Source organism: Porites lutea, chromosome 9 (assembly GCF_958299795.1).
Source record: "Porites lutea chromosome 9, jaPorLute2.1, whole genome shotgun sequence".
Taxonomy (NCBI): domain Eukaryota; kingdom Metazoa; phylum Cnidaria; class Anthozoa; order Scleractinia; family Poritidae; genus Porites; species Porites lutea.
In genome coordinates this window covers 17,736,158-17,752,871 of record NC_133209.1, presented here as the reverse complement: position 1 = coordinate 17,752,871, position 16,714 = coordinate 17,736,158, and the positions used below count along the sequence as shown (strand labels likewise).

Here is a 16,714-nt window from a genome sequence, read left to right as displayed (position 1 = left end):
AATGATCCTTTAAAAGTCGACAAAATCCTAGGGCTGACTATTTTAAGGCAAGAAAAGACTTGGAAGGATTCAATACGGCGTTTTTCAATTTACTGTAGTTGAGTTTTGTGCTCGATAGATTGTTTACAACTCCAGTGTATTCGCGTAGAAGCTGTTCCGTGAACTCAGCGTTTTCTAACAAGAAAATTTTGGCTCAAAAATCGAAGTTTATTTATGACAAACAAATTTAAAAGGAAGTGTTTTCAGTAATTCTACGTTTCAAGTAAACAGGAAAAAGAATGAAACAGGAAGACGACGTCTTACCTCGAGCAACCGAGCCGCCATTTTTGTCAGCACTTCATGCGAAGAACGACACAACAAACCCTTTTGGCTATAAACTTGGCGAGTCAACAGAAAACAACAAAGCTCTACTTTTCTTCTCAGGTAAGGAAACAGTTCAAAACTTTTAGTGGTTCCATTTAAGCCATTACGCTGTTGTTTGCGAAATGATAAACTTTCGAATTGCCATGTTTGAAAATTCTGCAAAGATCTATTTTTAAACTTACGCGTGATTTGATCTGTCTATCTAATCCTACTTTTTAATGGTTTCCTCTCTGATTTTGTTGAGATCACTTCGTGTGTATATACTAAAACAATTATTCTTTTCAATCTCGGTTTTTTTTTTTGTTTTTTTTTTTCGGAAGAAAAGTCCCCCCTCTACTTTTGATCGCTTTCTTTACTTCGCTCTGCTCCCCAATATATGAACGCCTGGAACAGGCTTATCGTGAGTCGTCATGGTCTCCAGATTGGGGGACGTCTTTCGTCTTATTTTTTCCTAGTTCAGAAAAATGTAGCCTGCGTAGCAGGCGCTTGGAAGAAGTGTGTCTCCCTCGCGCGCGCCCGTTCTCTTTTTCGCCCACTACTTGCAAGCGCCTGCTACGCAGGCTAAGGAAAATGCTTCAACTTCAACTAGGGTTACTATGATAGAATAGAATCACCGACACCTAGCACGGCGGTTTTTTCGGGAGCACGACAATCTCCTTGCGGTTTCTCTGCCCTCGCCCCCCTTTATTACTTTACGCACCCAACCAAAACAGCCATGCTACGCAGACTACCGACAATACTTCATTATCACCTCTAGTATTTTTATTTTTAGTTATCTGTTTTTCATTACCATTTAATTAAAAAAAGAATAAATTTTGAATTGCCTTCGCCAATCTTCCACTGTCCGCGTCCCTGACCGAAACAGAGGGGAAGTCTCGGTGTATTTTCATTTTTATCTGCTGAGTATCTTCGAACAGAAAGTACACCCAGTTTGATAAATTTTGGACACCTTTTTCACAATATCCCCCGTATATATATCTTTGATCGTTCAAAATTCATAGATACACAGAGGCTTTTAAAAACATGGCTCTTTCAAGAGTGATTAATTAAGACCGGAATTTTAATTTTAGTTTTCCCCGTAATTTCTGGTAGCCTGCTAGAGCATCCGGGCTCAACTTTCTAGTTTCTAGTTTCTAGGCGGGTGAAACCAGAAACTTGGGCCAAAAAACCGGATGCTCTCGCAGGTTAAATTCCTGGTAGTCTGCCAAAAATATTGGCCTGTGATGAGGCCTCTAATCTTTGATGAGTGGCTCCTCATGTTACACAGAAGTCACACTGTATGGTACGGAAGCCGAAAAGGGACAATCCAAAAATATTTTGCAAATCCCAAAAAATATTTCAAATCAAAATATTTTTTTCAAAATAACTGTCGAAAAGTTTGACAAATCTAAAAAACTATTGCAAATTCTAAGAAAATTAGTGGATCCACAAATAACTTTCTCAATAATCCGAAAATATTTTGCAATGCAAATCCATAAAAATTATTTCAAATCGCAATTTTTGTACAAATCATTGTTGAAGAGTCTGGCAAATCTAAAAAAACATTGCAAATCTTAAGAAACTTATTGGATCCGCAAATAACTTTTTATAAAACTCTAAAATAGTTTACAGTCCAAGAATCGTCGTGAAATTCAAAAAAATATTTTGGAAATCGAAAAAAAAGTTTTGGAAATCGAAAAAACAAGTTTTGTCACGTGCCATCGAAATGCCACTTTGCGTTGGCCCTGGTGAGACGTATGATCGACGTTACAGCTTTCTAGCCCTTCAAAGGGCTGATGCATCTGGATCCAACTGCCGTAAAATTTTTATGACCATGTCTCAAGGAACAATAACATGGTAGGTTGTTCTTAGCTTGTTCCACATTCCACGATATCCAAGAAGTGATAAGGGGCCCTCAATCTCTCGTTTAATTATTTCCCGAACAGTGTGTTCTGAATGAAGGTGGTTTCTTCTTCGTAACCCATAATGACGTAGCTTTCTCTTCAAAGTCCTCACGTTCATTGAAATCCCATGGAAAGTGAACAATGGTCTCATAACAAAATCCCCTTTCAAAGTAATGTTCTATAGCCAATCTCTTGCCTTCCGTGCTGGAGAACACACTTTCCTGTTCACGCCTTTTTAGGATTTGCAAAATATTTTTGGATTGTCCCTTTTCGGCTTCCGTAGTACGATGACCTTTTCAGCTGAATGTTTGGTTGCCTATTGTTTTTAAGGAATAGCTCAAAACGGGAATAACTGAAGGACGCGTCGCAGGAGCAGCGGATGTGACTGCGGCGTTTCTGAAACCACAGCCCTCGCACACATTTACTGAAAAACATTTCCTGGTTAACTAGAAAGCAGCGAAGTGGAACAGGAACGGCTTTCGTCATGAACGTGCGCCGCAAAAATTTCACGGCTATGCGTTTGACCTTTCTTCTTCTCGCTTCGATATATGTTGTTGGTGGAACAAGCTCGGCTTCTGACGGTAAGTGAGGTTTTGTTAGTTTTAAAATTGTAAAGCGGTAAGCTGTCTTTTTCCGTGTTAGATGCAACCTCGGGTGGAGATGGGGACGGGGGAATCTGTCTCCAGGTCCGAAACCTTACCCTTTTGGCATTTTATCTAGCTTTCCATTTTTGTACAGAAAAGGCAACCCTTTTATGTTTCTCCTATTTAATGGTAACCCTTCAATATACCTCTTTAATAAGAATAAATCACGAAAAAAGGAAGTCTTTTTGTTCTGTAATTTTCGACTGACGTTTATTAATAGATTCAGAAGATGTAGCCACTTTATGAGGCGAGTCTTCAAAGCATTTTAATTAAAAGACCTTTTAAATACTTCAATGTTTCATTTTACTACCCTTTTAATTAGTTCCACTCGTGAATTCCCTACCCTGAAGTCTGAAAAAGGTACCCCATCGATCAGGCGAGGCCTTTCCCTATAGGGCAGTATTAAAGGAAGTGCAAACCCCTCCCCCCCTCCCCCCCCCCCCCCCCCCCGTGGTTATGTGCGTTCTTTTCTGTGACCTAATTTAATCGATTACTATTTTGCTCTGACGTCCTGGCTTTTTCAAGTCCTTTGCTGATACAAACAATGCGTTCCAAAGTGAAATGAATTTTTGTCCTTTATACGGATTGTGAAATGGGATAGTTTGAATGAGAGCGAAGGAGTACTTTAACAACAACCGAGTGGAAAGTGCAAGAGGCATTTTATTTTTTCCTGTTTGAGGATTAAATCATTGTCCGGAATACTGGTTGTTTTAAATAAAAATACGAAATACTGGTTGTTTAAAACTATCTGCATTTGGATAAGGCAACCCAGAAAGAGGAAATCTTTAGACGACTAAATATTTGTGACAGGATGCTCGACGTCTCACTAAACTTAGGTGTAGAAACTGCAAATTTTGGTCCCTTTGAAAATTACTAGGTTTACCTATAAAAGTATCGCAAAGGGTAATGGGTAAAGAAACGTCTATCGGGTATTAAAAAAAACAAACATCGCCATACTGTGCATGTTTTAGTGCGACGCCTAGCCGCGTTCAAAGTTCTGTGTGAACAGGGCGAAAATATTGAACGGTTCCGTGTGAACGATGTGTCCAATTTTTCAGCCGGTCGAAAACTCGTCCGGTGCCGTCCGGAGGCTGAAAACTTATCAGGTTTTCTTTTTGTCTTTTTTTTTTTTACCTTCTTTTCTTTTTTTTTTCTTTTTGCTCAATAAAAGGTTTACAACAGCTTGACTTTTTGAAATCAGGTCTGGTGCGAAATCGTTCACTTGAAGGGACTGTGGAAATTCGGTTTACCATGCCTCTTGCAGCTTTGATGGTGTGGCGGAAAACCACCAGTTTTTTCTTAATTTTAGGCATTTTTCCAATGTTTTGGAGGGTTATGATATGCTACTCCAGACCCCATGGTCAACCCTGTCTATTAAATCTAAGTGCAAAAGCGAGTGGCGTCGTGCCAGTGTTTATAGCGATCGAAATGTCAGGGCTGGCTTAAAAGGGGCTTTTTGGTCGATAATTCGATAAACGCGAAGTTTTTTAAATCGGGTCTGATTCGATATCATTCACCTGGCGTAAAATTTGGATAGTTGTTTAATTATGTCTCTTCCAGCTTTGACGGTGGTGAGAAAAGTTTCTATTATAATTTTAGCATTTTTCTAATTTTTTATGGTGTAATGATATGCTACTCTAAACTCCATGATCGACCCTTTCTATTGAATACAAGCACAAAGGCGAGTGGCGTCGTGGCAGTCTTTGTAGCGATCGATCAGAATGACAGTGTATCGAATCTAATCCTTCAAGTACTAAAGTTGTATTTAACTGCGAATTGCAGGAAATTCCAGCAATTGAGTTACTTGACACATCATGGATAAAAACAAGGTGGATCGGTGAGAAAAAAACGTAGCAATATCCCCTTGTTTTTCTCGCCAAGGAGCTCAAAACTTGCTTGTGTATATTAGAAAACTTCACAAGTTTTTCTATTAAGTTTGCCCTGGTAGTTTGTTTCTGAGCCCTCTTGTTAAGGAAAATTTTGCGTGAAGAACAAAATCTGACCGTGTAAATGAGCTGTCAAAGACACTTGTCAAGGAACTCAAGAGGTAAATTTTGCAGCTGAGTAGCTTTTGAGAGAGAAAACATCATTGGGTGATGGAGAGATGCTTTTGCCACTTTGCCACTCGGGGCTGGGTTTTGCTCCCTTACTTTCTCTCTTCTGGAGCAGAAAACTAAGGTCGCCTAAAGTTTTTCATTATAAAAAGCCACCAAATAAGCAGATGATAGATAATAATTCTCAGTATAATTTACAAAAATCAACAGGTATTAAGAATCTCACAACTGTCGACATAAGATAAACAGTAATGTAAATCTCATCATTCCGAACAAGAATTACTTAACCAGCTAAATATATCATTCACTGGCAAGTAAGGTTTCTAACCCTCGGCTTCCCGTAGGTACTTTTACCTGAGGAGACTAGTCCTCCCTAGCTTTTCTAAGTTTCTTGAAAAGGTTGTTTATAACCGTCTTTATAATTATTTAAGTAAACTACAAATTCTATGTGATAATCAATTTGGCTTCAGGAAAAATCATTTAACTTCGTTAGCATTGATTGACCTATATGAAAAAATCTCCCTTGCTCTTGATCGCAATGAACATGCCGTTGGCGTTTTCCTTGATCTTTCTAAGGCCTTTGATACCGTCGATCATAATATTCTGCTTGACAAACTCAAACACTATGGTATACGTGGCGCAGCTCTGGGCTGGGTTAGAAGCTTCCTTTCCAACAGGTTGCAATACGTTCAATTTAACAGTCAATGTTCCTCTCCACAAACCATCTGCTGTGGTGTCCCCCAGGGATCTATTTTGGGCCCCTTGTTTTTCTTGCTCTATATTAATGATTTAAATAACGTATCGACGCGCGTCGAGCTGATTTTATTCGCTGATGATACTAATTTATTTATGTCCCATAAAGATCCTGTCTACCTAACAGCCTCACTCAATTCCGAACTTAATGAATTATCCACTTGGTTTAAGGGCAAACAAACTCTCCTTAAACCTGAAGAAAACAAACTTTATGTTATTTAAGCCTAGACAGAAAAGGTATCATTTTCCAATGCAAATATGCATAAATGAACAGAGAATCGAACAGGTTAAGGAAACGGTCTTCCTCGGTGAAGTCCTTGATGAACATCTGTCTTGGAAACAGCACATTTCTCAAGTAGCTCGTAAAATCTCGAAATCAATAGGAGTCATTAATAGAGCAAGATTTTTTCTACCTAAACCCTGTCTAAAAACTCTTTATTATTGTTTAGTTTACCTTTATCTTCATTATTGTATTATTGTCTGGGGATCTACCAATCCCAATATATGAGAGAGACACATCTATCTGTATTCTTAATAATTGCATTGTGTAAACCAGAATTGGCAAAGACATGATATGTTCTCATTATAGTTCATTGTTTAAATCTCACTGACTGAAACCTACGCTAAAAATTTTTTCTGTATTATCATCTGTGCCTTCATTTTTGTAAAATAACCTATTGAAAATTTTAGGCTAAATAGGTTCTTATGAAAACGGGATTTAATATAAAAATTTTAGGTTCTTATACGTGGGTTTTTACAGTCTTTCGTGGTCGTTTACAAGTGGACCTGACATACTTAAATCTGTCTTTCCAGTCAAAGCACCGTGAGCTAGTTGCAATCTCGCGAAAGCGACGCCTTTTACGAGCGACTTGTTCCTCGCGAAGCGAGGCGCCGCGAGGTTTATAATCTCGTCGCGCGCGAAGCGCGTGTGTATCACACGAGCATCGCAAGGCCAGCGTGATTTTCTCTTGGCTATAAATCTATCGAGTTTGGTTGGTGTCCGCCTTGAGGTCCAAACCGAAGTCGGGTGGTATAAGAGAAGAGACGTGAATGTGAGAAAAAATAAATATTATTAATAGAGCTACAAAGATAATATATTCGGGTGTATAGATATAGCTATAAAAAAAGACATGCTAGTGAGAACTTCGAGATAAAAGAAGAATCTGGGCGGCCATGGAATTTACTGCTTGTCTCTTTTAAGCGGAGGACATTTCGAGATAAACTAGATAGGCGTCACTTTGCCAATCACCTTGCCGCTGAATAAGTTCCGTCGGAGCATTACACCGAAAGGCGAAACTCGCGCCGCTGCGACCGAAACTATTGGGAGAGTAATGGGTCGAAACTAAGCCGATCGCTTGAATGACCCGCGAAAGAAACTGGGAAAAATGGCGATACGTGATGGGCGATAAGTTGTGAGACCTGGGAGAAAAAACCGAGAAGAGCGGAGCATGCGACGGCCCTGGATTAAGGCGTAAATGACGCCTTGAAGCCATGACTGGACAAAGCGGGGAACCTGGGATGCACGGCAAGGGAATTGACAAAGAACGCTGTTGATACTGAATAGTCTTAGACGCTTTAATATGTAGCGATGCCCCCTGAGAGGAAAACTCTAAATCAGCCCGCAAAGGAACTTTAGTTGAGATGCGATCTGCTACGTCGGGGACTAAATTAGATTTTCGTTAAAAAGGTAAAAAAGGTGACGAGGAACAAAGCCCACATGACTGCATGTAAAGGTATAGTTAAGGTGAACTGCGAGTACGCCTTCTGCAAAAATTCAAGAGTAATAGGATGTTTGCGGTTGGGGGATACTCCGAGATAGCGCTTAACACCCCTTAAAACTAACTGGAAACGATAATGTGTGTCCTAGACCTTTCCGAAACCTAACAGCTGATTTACATGTTTAAGACTGCCGATATGATTGATGATCGTGGCGTACGTTCGACCAGAAAGGTTGAGATAAGCAACGTAACGAATAAGCAAATCGATCTGAAAAGGAAACGGAGAGGCACGGACAGAATGACAAAACCTAGTGTAAACGTTAACGTGAGACTTAATATTCTTATGCGTCGATGCGGCAAAAGCCAAATGAACTAAACGCTGAGCAAAGGCATCTAGTGAAGAAACATTGGTAAAGTTCCCTGAAAAAAGAAACGATAAATGTCTGAATGATTGAAATGAGGAGACTAACCAAAAAAAAACTATAACAAAAGCGAAAAAATATCAGACAACGTCAAAATAACAGAAGTCTCCAGGTAGCTCTTCGAAAACGTAACTGATCCCGAGAGCTGTGGTCGCTTGGGCGAACTGAGATTGAGAGGAGGTGTTATCCCAACGACTCAAGGCATCGGCTAATGTGTTATGCTCGCCGGGAATATGCCGGACGCCAAGGTCAACATCATGAAGCGCTGAAGTGAACCACAACTGGCGTAAACAGCGCTGCATGAAAGGATCCTTGGTGGAGCCCGAGTTGATCACGGTAACCGCCACCTCGTTGTCGCAGGAGACGACAAATCGCTGATGTCACAATGCTGTGGCCCAGAACTTTACCGCGACAAAACAGTGAAGAGTTCCGGAGCAGAGTTGTGAGACGCGGCGTGGAGGACAAAATTCGGGAAAGGGAATGTAAGGCATTTGTCGAGACACGAGGCTCCGCCGCGAGTCAGACAAGCATCCGTGGTGAAACGAAAATCACCAAAGGACCAGTCGGCTGGCTTGATAACCGAAACACCATTGTAAAGGGGAAGAAAAGTTTGCCACCAAGCCAAATCGTGACGCATTTCCAACGTGACTAGTTGAGATTGGAAGGGAAACTACGCAAAGCGTTCAAGAGGCGAGAAAGAAAAATCCGACAAGCGTGGACGCAAGCAGTCACGAAAGAAAGTTTACCGAGCAAAGACTGCAGTTCTTTGACGGTAAAGCGCTCGCGTGACAACCACGAATGTAACTCATCGGATAATTCGCTAAGCCGCTAATCTGGAACACGTAATGTAAAATCCTTGGTATTGACGAGGATACCCAAGCAAACCTTCTCAAAGGCCGGCGGTGAATCTTTTTCAGGCGAAGAGGCTAAGCCTAGGGTATCGCAAATAGATTGCAGAGTAGCAAAGGCATTCTCAGCCAGCGACGGTCTTTGAGCGCCGTAAAAATCATCTAGGTAAACATCCGCGGAAAAACCGGCTTGCGTGAAAATATATATGACGGCCTTAGTTGATCGTTGACAGATCATGGCCGAGGTCCGTAAACCGAAAGGACACCGCGCGCGTCTCAAAATAAATATGATTGTCAAATGTGAAGCCCAACGGATAATAGTCTTTAGGGTCGATCGGAAACTGGCGATAAGCGCGTTGAGGGTCTTTTTAGCTCATGGATGACGTAGTCATGCCATGGGCTTTTGGAGGCACTCGAATGGCACTCGATCACTCACTCACTCACTCACTCACTCACTCGATTCTAATTAATTTATTCATTAAAGTCAGATTAGACACTTTACTCTTACCTCCCTTACTTATTATTACTTTTGTTCCAAGTGCCTTTTACGCATATGTTTGGAATATTGTAGAGGGTACTACTAAGGCGAATTTTTTTCCCGACACATCAATTATAGAGATGGGTTTTGTATAAATGGAAAGATTCTAAAGAACACTGATAACATCATCCGCAAGAAATGGACTTAGAATTTTTAAAAGGACATTGAAATAATTGAGCGTGGTTCATTGCTGCATATTTGGACGAATTGTGCACATTATTTTGTTCCCGATATTATACTTGATATGGAGAAGATGCGATCAACAGGAGTGTGAAAGAGCTATTGCAGCCTGACGATGGGATTTCGTTCAGCGAAAAGCGAATAAGCCAAACAGCCTTATAATCACTACAAAAAAACGGTCCTCGAATTGTTAAAGCGACATTGAGGAGTATCTATTGTGGTTTATTCAGTTATTTGGACGAATCCGTTCGACCATTTGTCTACGTATGCAAACAGGGAATGAATTAATGTTGTGTGAACTAGAAGCACAGGTTTTAGAACCAACAAGCGTTGCGCTATTTTGCTTGAATTCTTAGGTGATCTTTGCCTTAAAGTAAGCTCTCGTTTGTCGGTGATTCCATTTAGCAGGGCTATTAATGTAATTTCTACAAGAAATGCTGCGCTGGTATAAACAAGTGTCTAGAACATTCAAGTGGAGAAAGGCAATCGGATTCTGCGACTGCGTTTAAATTACTTGGCTAGGTCAGAGCACGTACTGCTTTGAGTTAAATAATTTTTAGCTCGTGTTTATCAAAAGCGTTTTCTAAAGCAGTTCAATTTAGCCGTAAACGCCTGTATTCTGTATTGAATATAGCTCGTTCTACAAATACTAACCGTTACGTACTCTTTGTGAACAGCATATGGAAACTTTATTTAAAAGCATCGCACTTTTAGGAAACCTTCGAGGTCCATTAAAATATTGTTTAAAACCACGGTTTAAACTCGTGCTTATGTAAAACTTGGCTATTTTCCATAAAGTGCACTGTCGTTCAGAAAGTGTTTGACAGTCACATGAGAAAGCAAATTATTTTACAACTAAAAAGCGCTAATAATTGCTTTTAAAGGTGATCTTTGCTTTGTAAGTAGAAATGCTGCGCTGGTAACAAGTTTCTAGAATATTCAGGTGCACATGCAATCGGATACTTCGAGTCACGCTGTATTTTGGCAAGTCCGTACACAATGAACCGTTCAAAAAGATTTATATGTTTTTCTTTGATTATTGAACTGTCTTTTCTACCCTAATTCAATTCATCCATGAGCTCGCTCCTAGGAGCCTTTGATTTGTAAAGGCAACAACCCCGGCCTTTAGCCAAAATGAATTCGCACAAACGGTCGATGCCCGGAATGGGTAATTCAGGTAGGTGTTCATTGGAATGCCACTATTGGCAGAAAATGTTGGTGGAAAACTCAAGTCCAAGACCACTCGACGTTTGGAAGAACCACGTTTTGGAACCGTTTGAAGTGGAGAACAAACTAGAGGCTTATGTAGCGGGTTTGTCGAGAAAGGACCGGCGATCGCTCCGAAAGACAATTCGGTCTGAATGTAGTGTCGTACGTGATCAGGAAAAGCCAAGGCAGAAGGATGATTGCACATGGTAGAATGCGGCGATTGACTGGCGGTATAATTAATCGGCCAACCATACTTCAAAAATTCCACCACGATCTTATCATGATAATCAAGCAAAAGATCTTCCCACATGTTAATCTTCAATGCGGTATGCACCGGGATTTTTGACCCCAATGCGTTGGGACTATCTGATCGAGGAGCAAGGATGTGACGGATAACAGCGGAGACGTTAGAACTCTGAGTATAAGCGTTCAATGAAACGAGGCTCGTCGTTCCTGTGTGTGGTAACGTGTCCTGAAACTCATGTGCCGTTGACAAGTCCGAGGTTGAATTGAGCGAAGAAAGTTGGGGAGGGGAGGTGGGTTGTCAAAAAGTAGATGGAATGGGGTTTCGTCTCTGAGGGCAATGGAGCATAGGGTGGACCTGAGTGCAAACACGACACTTGTGTTGAGCGGAATAGGTGTTTTTGTCCTTTTCGCAAGTGCAAGAACCAGTGTAATTCTACTGCTTACAACCGCGGGTTTCCTGCCCCCCATCCTGTTTTTCGAGCGTGTGGTCGAAGGGGGCGTAGCCGTCACGCGAGAGGTGGGCGCTGTACGTAAATCAGAATGCTTGAAAAAGGTGTTTGCCCGATCGCGAATTTCTGCCGTGTCAGACCACTCTAAGCGATAGAGTTCAACTTGTTTGGCGATATGAGCGTGAAAGGATCGCACACTGCTCCAAGAATACCTAGTTCCTTTAATCATAAGGAGTTCCAAGTGACTAAGCATAAACTTAGTCGCCTCGGGATCGTACGTTTTGATCATCGAAAGGTACCCGGCGATAAATTCTGCTAGATCGAGTTTGCCGTATTCTACGTTCGTAGACATACCCGGAGAAAAATCTTGAGACCAGTCTACATGGCGTTTTTTCTTTGTTGCAACAGCAGCAGCAAATGTTCCGGTATCGGTGGTTGATGGTGTTAATGTAGGAGGCTATGCGTGCTTTAAACGAAGAAGCTCCAACTCGAGGGCCAATTGTTCTCTTTCTGCCTGCACCAAGATGATCCTCTGTGCTAACTGATCATTCTGAGTGGGGGCCTGATCGTCAAGTAACGGCTTGTGCTGTGAAGCGAGGGCTTCGATGCCGGTTAAAGGTGTCTCTACCTTTGCAGTGTCCCCTGTCAGGGACAGGCTTCGGTCCATTGATGAACCAAATGGAGCTGGGGGTAGAACCGAAGTCGTATAAGAAATCTTCATTACGAGTTGATTTGCTTTTACGCGTGGCGCGCTTTGTTGCGCCGGAGGAAGCTGCTTGAGCCATGATGTGGGCGATAAGCGTGCTTGCCCTACGAAACGAGCTTATGACTGACCGATCAGCGAACCTAGCGACCAGATAAGCTCAGTGACGTAAAATGATCGATTATTGCACGTCCGTGAATCACCAACTTTCAAGTTATCTCACAGTGCCTTTATAAAATGGCCAGAGTCGGTGGCCGTACGGTTTCCAAAACGCTACATCTTGACTTGAATGTTATCGAGTCCTTTCGACCGGAGATAGTTGTAAATAATAATGCAGTTGGGTTCCAATGATTTAACAGACTCTGACCCTTTACATGTTGGCTTAGCTATTGAAGATTTTGTTAGGCTATTGCATGACACCTATGGTGTTAAGGTTGTCTGCGTTTGCCAGACCATCATGCGCCAGGGCGCAATGGTCTTTAATCGTAAGGCCAAGCTGTTAACGAAATACCCTCGGGTAGTTTTAGAGCCTATACCTTATGCTATCGTTTGGGGCCATAGGGGGTTTTGGCGCCCGACTCAGAACTTTTACGCACGTGATGGTGTGCATCTCAATTCCTTCGGTCAGGAAAAATACCATCGTAGTCTTAGGGGAGCAATCCTACGGTCCTTGAGCCTATTCAGCACAATTTCGTCTTGTTGAATTTTCAACGTTTCATTTCATTTCCTAGTCGAGCCTTTTAACGTTTGCGTACTTGCCTCGCCATGCCTTTGTTTTAGTGACAGCCGTTTATGTTACTGACTTGCCGCCTTTATTTAATTGGGCGCATTCTATTTTGGCTGCACTCATTGTTTTTACAGTTCTACAGAACTGTTGTTTGCCTTCCGTGCATAACAGATTGTATTTGCTGGCGTTGGCATTATCCATACTTTGTGTCTTGGTGAATATTATGAGTGTGCAATCCTATTCGACCGCCCTTATTTGGGTGTGTCCTCAATGCACTTTGATATTCGTTTACCAGGCATTTATGTCACTCAATTCTTGCTACATGGCTCGCCATTTGGTTTTCAGCAGAGTTCGGTTATTCGTCACCATTATGTGTGCGTAGCTTAGCCACATTACCGTTTGTTAAACAAAAAACACAACTCAAAGGAAAAATAAACATCCCGGCTCAGACCTTTCATTAATTTGCTCCTCTTTGACTCATACCGTTTTGATATCTTATCTTATCTTAGCGGAAACATATGGCATTTAGCCTTATCTTAATCTAATTACTTATACTTATCTAAGTTATGCCTCCTAAGCCGAAGAGAACGTCTCAAACACGCACGCGAAGTTCTGCAAAGCGGGAACGTGTAACAGAAATGATCGAAACCCACCCTGGACCCAGTGATCAACAACAACCTGCAACTTCCACGGAGCAGCCTCTCATGGCCGGCAATATGCAGGCCCTCTCCGCCTCCATTCCTAGCGCAGTACAGCTAGCTGTCGCGGAGGCCATGAAAGCGCAATGGCCAGCCGCACCCTGCCAGGAGACACAGTCCTCCACGGACCAGTCAGTGGCCAATATAGTCAACGCATCCTTGGCCGAGATCACCCAAGGTACTCCATCAAGTAGCGAAAACGTTGTCACCTTAGCTGAGCCTGGGTTAGACTCGCCGGCTCCGAAACAAATTTTTTCTAGCGCGGCTGTTTCTCTTAGCAGTCGGGTGAGTTCCAAAGTCAAGGCCAAAATGTGGTCCAACGAATATCTTGATTTTGGAACTCTCCTCTCGTTTTCTCCCAATAATCAAAGGTATTCTCAGCCTCTTCGGATGGTGAGACCACCCGCCCACACTTAACTTTAGAACCTAGCCAACCAGTTAAAAAGATCCAAACTATCAACCAGTGGCTCTCTGCATTTAATATTTTTGTTGCGATCTATTCGGAAAAAATACCCACGGACACACCCAAGCTGATGAAATATTGTGAAATTGTCCGCGATATCGCCGCAAAACCAGGTGACTGGTTGCATTATGACGAACAATTTCGTTTCATAAGGCAATCAGCCCCTGCACAATACCCATGGGACGCTATTAACTGGGAACTTTAGCTGAAGGCTGTGACAAATTTTCGTCCGAAAACCCAATTTTCCTCGGACAAGGGACCACTGCGCTCCCGCTCCCAGTCCTTTCCAAGAGGCACATGCTGGCGTTTCCATGCGGGGAAGGTGTGCAACGGGTGCCATTTCGAACACATTTGCTATAAGTGTGGCTCGAAACACCCTGCCGCACAGTGTTCCTCCAGCCAAGCTAAAACACACCCTGTCAAAGCAGGCATTTCAACCGTCGCTGCAAAAGCCAGTATCACTCGTAAAGGTGGATTGGCTTAATTTTATTCTTAGCGGATACGAAACTTCTCTCCGCCTTTATTTAGTTAATGGGTTTACTTTTGGTTTTCGCGTTGGTTTTGATGGGGAACGCTGCGCGTTGCACTCACCCAACCTTAAAAGCGCTTTAGACCAACCGCTAATCGTTCGGACCAAACTACGTAAAGAGTGTGAGGCCGGGAGGATATGTGGTCCTTTTATTTGCCCTCCTTTTCCACACTTTGTTCTCCTTTAGGCATTGTTCCCAAAAAAGACCCCTCTGAATTCCGTTTAATTCAACACCTATCGTACGCTCAGGGCACCTCAGTAAACGATAACATACCGGACGCACATTCTTCGGTTCACTACGCTTCTATTTCTGATGCCATTGCGGTACTTAAAAGTTTAGGGGCTGGTTGCTTTTTGGCCAAAACCGATCTTAAATCGGCTTTCAGGATTATTCAAATTCATCCGTCCGATTTTCCTTTGCTAGGCATGGAATGGGATAATCAGTTTTACTTTGACGTATGTCTTCCTATGGGACTGTCATCCTCGTGTCAAATTTTTGAAGCTTTTAGTTCTTCCTTGGAGTGGATCTCTGTGCACCGATTTGGCGCATCCGGAGTTCTTCACATTCTTGACGACTTTCTTTTTATTGCGCGTACCGAAGAGCGATGCCGAACCGATTTAAGCAATTTTCTTCGTATGTGTGATTATCTCGGCGTGCCCATTGCTCAGGAAAAAACTTGTGGACCGTCTCAAGTCATACAATTTGCGGGTATCACACTCGATTCAATTAATCAGGAAGCTCGTTTGCCGGAAGATAAGCTTCAAAAATGCCGCCTTTTACTTGAATTCTTTTGCAAAGGTCGTAAAGTTACCTTGAGAGAATTACAGTCCCTAATAGGTCTATTAAATTTTACCTGTTCTGTAATCGTAAATTTTACCTGTTCTTCGCCGCCTAACTGATCTCACTATTGGGGGGAGACGCCCACATCATCGCATTAGGCTCACTAAAGAAACCAAACACGATATGGAGGTATGGCTAAAATTTCTCAGGGAATTTAATGGCCGTTCCATTTTCTTGGATGATAAGTGGAACACATCTCCTCCTCTCGAATTGTATACCGATGCGGCCGGATAAAAGGGCTATGGTGCTATCTTTGGCCCTCACTGGTTCTTCGGCTCTTTTACGGATCAGTGGCAATCCTTCAATATTACCTTTCTCGAACTATTTCCTATTGCTCTCTCAGTGAGTATTTGGGGTTCTCAGATGGCTAGCCGATGTATCGTGTTTGTTACTGATAACGCTGCGCTGGTCAGTATTATCAATCAACAGACATCCAAACACAAATTAGTTATGATATTGATCCGTGACTTGGTTCTGACTGCTCTCAATTATAACATTATCTTCGTGCTCGACATATACCAGGTCTTAATAATACCCGGGCCGATTGTCTTTCACGATTTCAGATAGCACGGCTCAAGGAACTTTCACCCCAAGCAGACGAATTGCCAACAATAGTGCCCGAGATTCTTTTGCCGAAGAGTTGGTCGCTAACTTAGAGAGTCTCTTGAGCTCTGTATTGGCGTCAGGTTCGGGTCAGTCATACCGTAGAGCGTGGACACTATTTCGTGAATTTCACGAGAAATTTTACAAGACAAAAGCCTTCCATTTACCGTTAACCACCGCGTCTTTGGCGCTTTTTATTTCTTTTCTCGACGGTAGAAATCTTTCGCCTTCGACTATTCTTTCTTATCTATCGGCCATTGGTTACGTCCACAAGATGAAAGGTTTGCATGACCCCACAAAGGCTTTCCTTATTCAAAAACTTTTGACCTCGCTCAGTCGTCAGAAATCGTGTGATGTCAGGTTACCGATATCTAAACCTATCTTGCATGACCTCGTAAGCTCTCTCCAGCACACCAACTCTTCGGCAGCACAGCGTATACTTTTTTCAGCCATGTTTCTCACAGCTTTCTATGGTTTCTTTCGCATCGGTGAACTAGCGGCCAGGAGCGCGTGTCACACTACCGTAATTTCGTACGATAACATCCGATTCCTCGCATCCGGTGGGAAAATCCACTCTATTGAGATCACAATCACCCATTTCAAACATAACACAAGCAATCGCCCTTTTGACATTGTTATTCCTGGTGATGAATCTTCACCGTTTTGTCCTGTTAAGTTCATACTCCGGTATTGCCATCTCCGGGGTAACAAGCCCGGTCCCCTCTTCTGCCATGCAGACAATACACCCATTACGGTTAACCAATTAAACACCGAACTTAGGCGCTGCTTAAATTTCTGTGGTTTGAATGCTCAACGCTATAAGAGTCACAGCTTTCGCATCGG

General features: G+C 42.3%; 1 pseudogene; it reads left to right on the top strand.

Annotated features, from left to right (window-relative positions):
* The first annotated feature begins 13,147 nt into the window (after positions 1-13,147).
* LOC140948723 (uncharacterized) lies at positions 13,148-14,561 on the top strand (annotated as a pseudogene).
* The last annotated feature ends 2,153 nt before the right edge of the window (positions 14,562-16,714 follow it).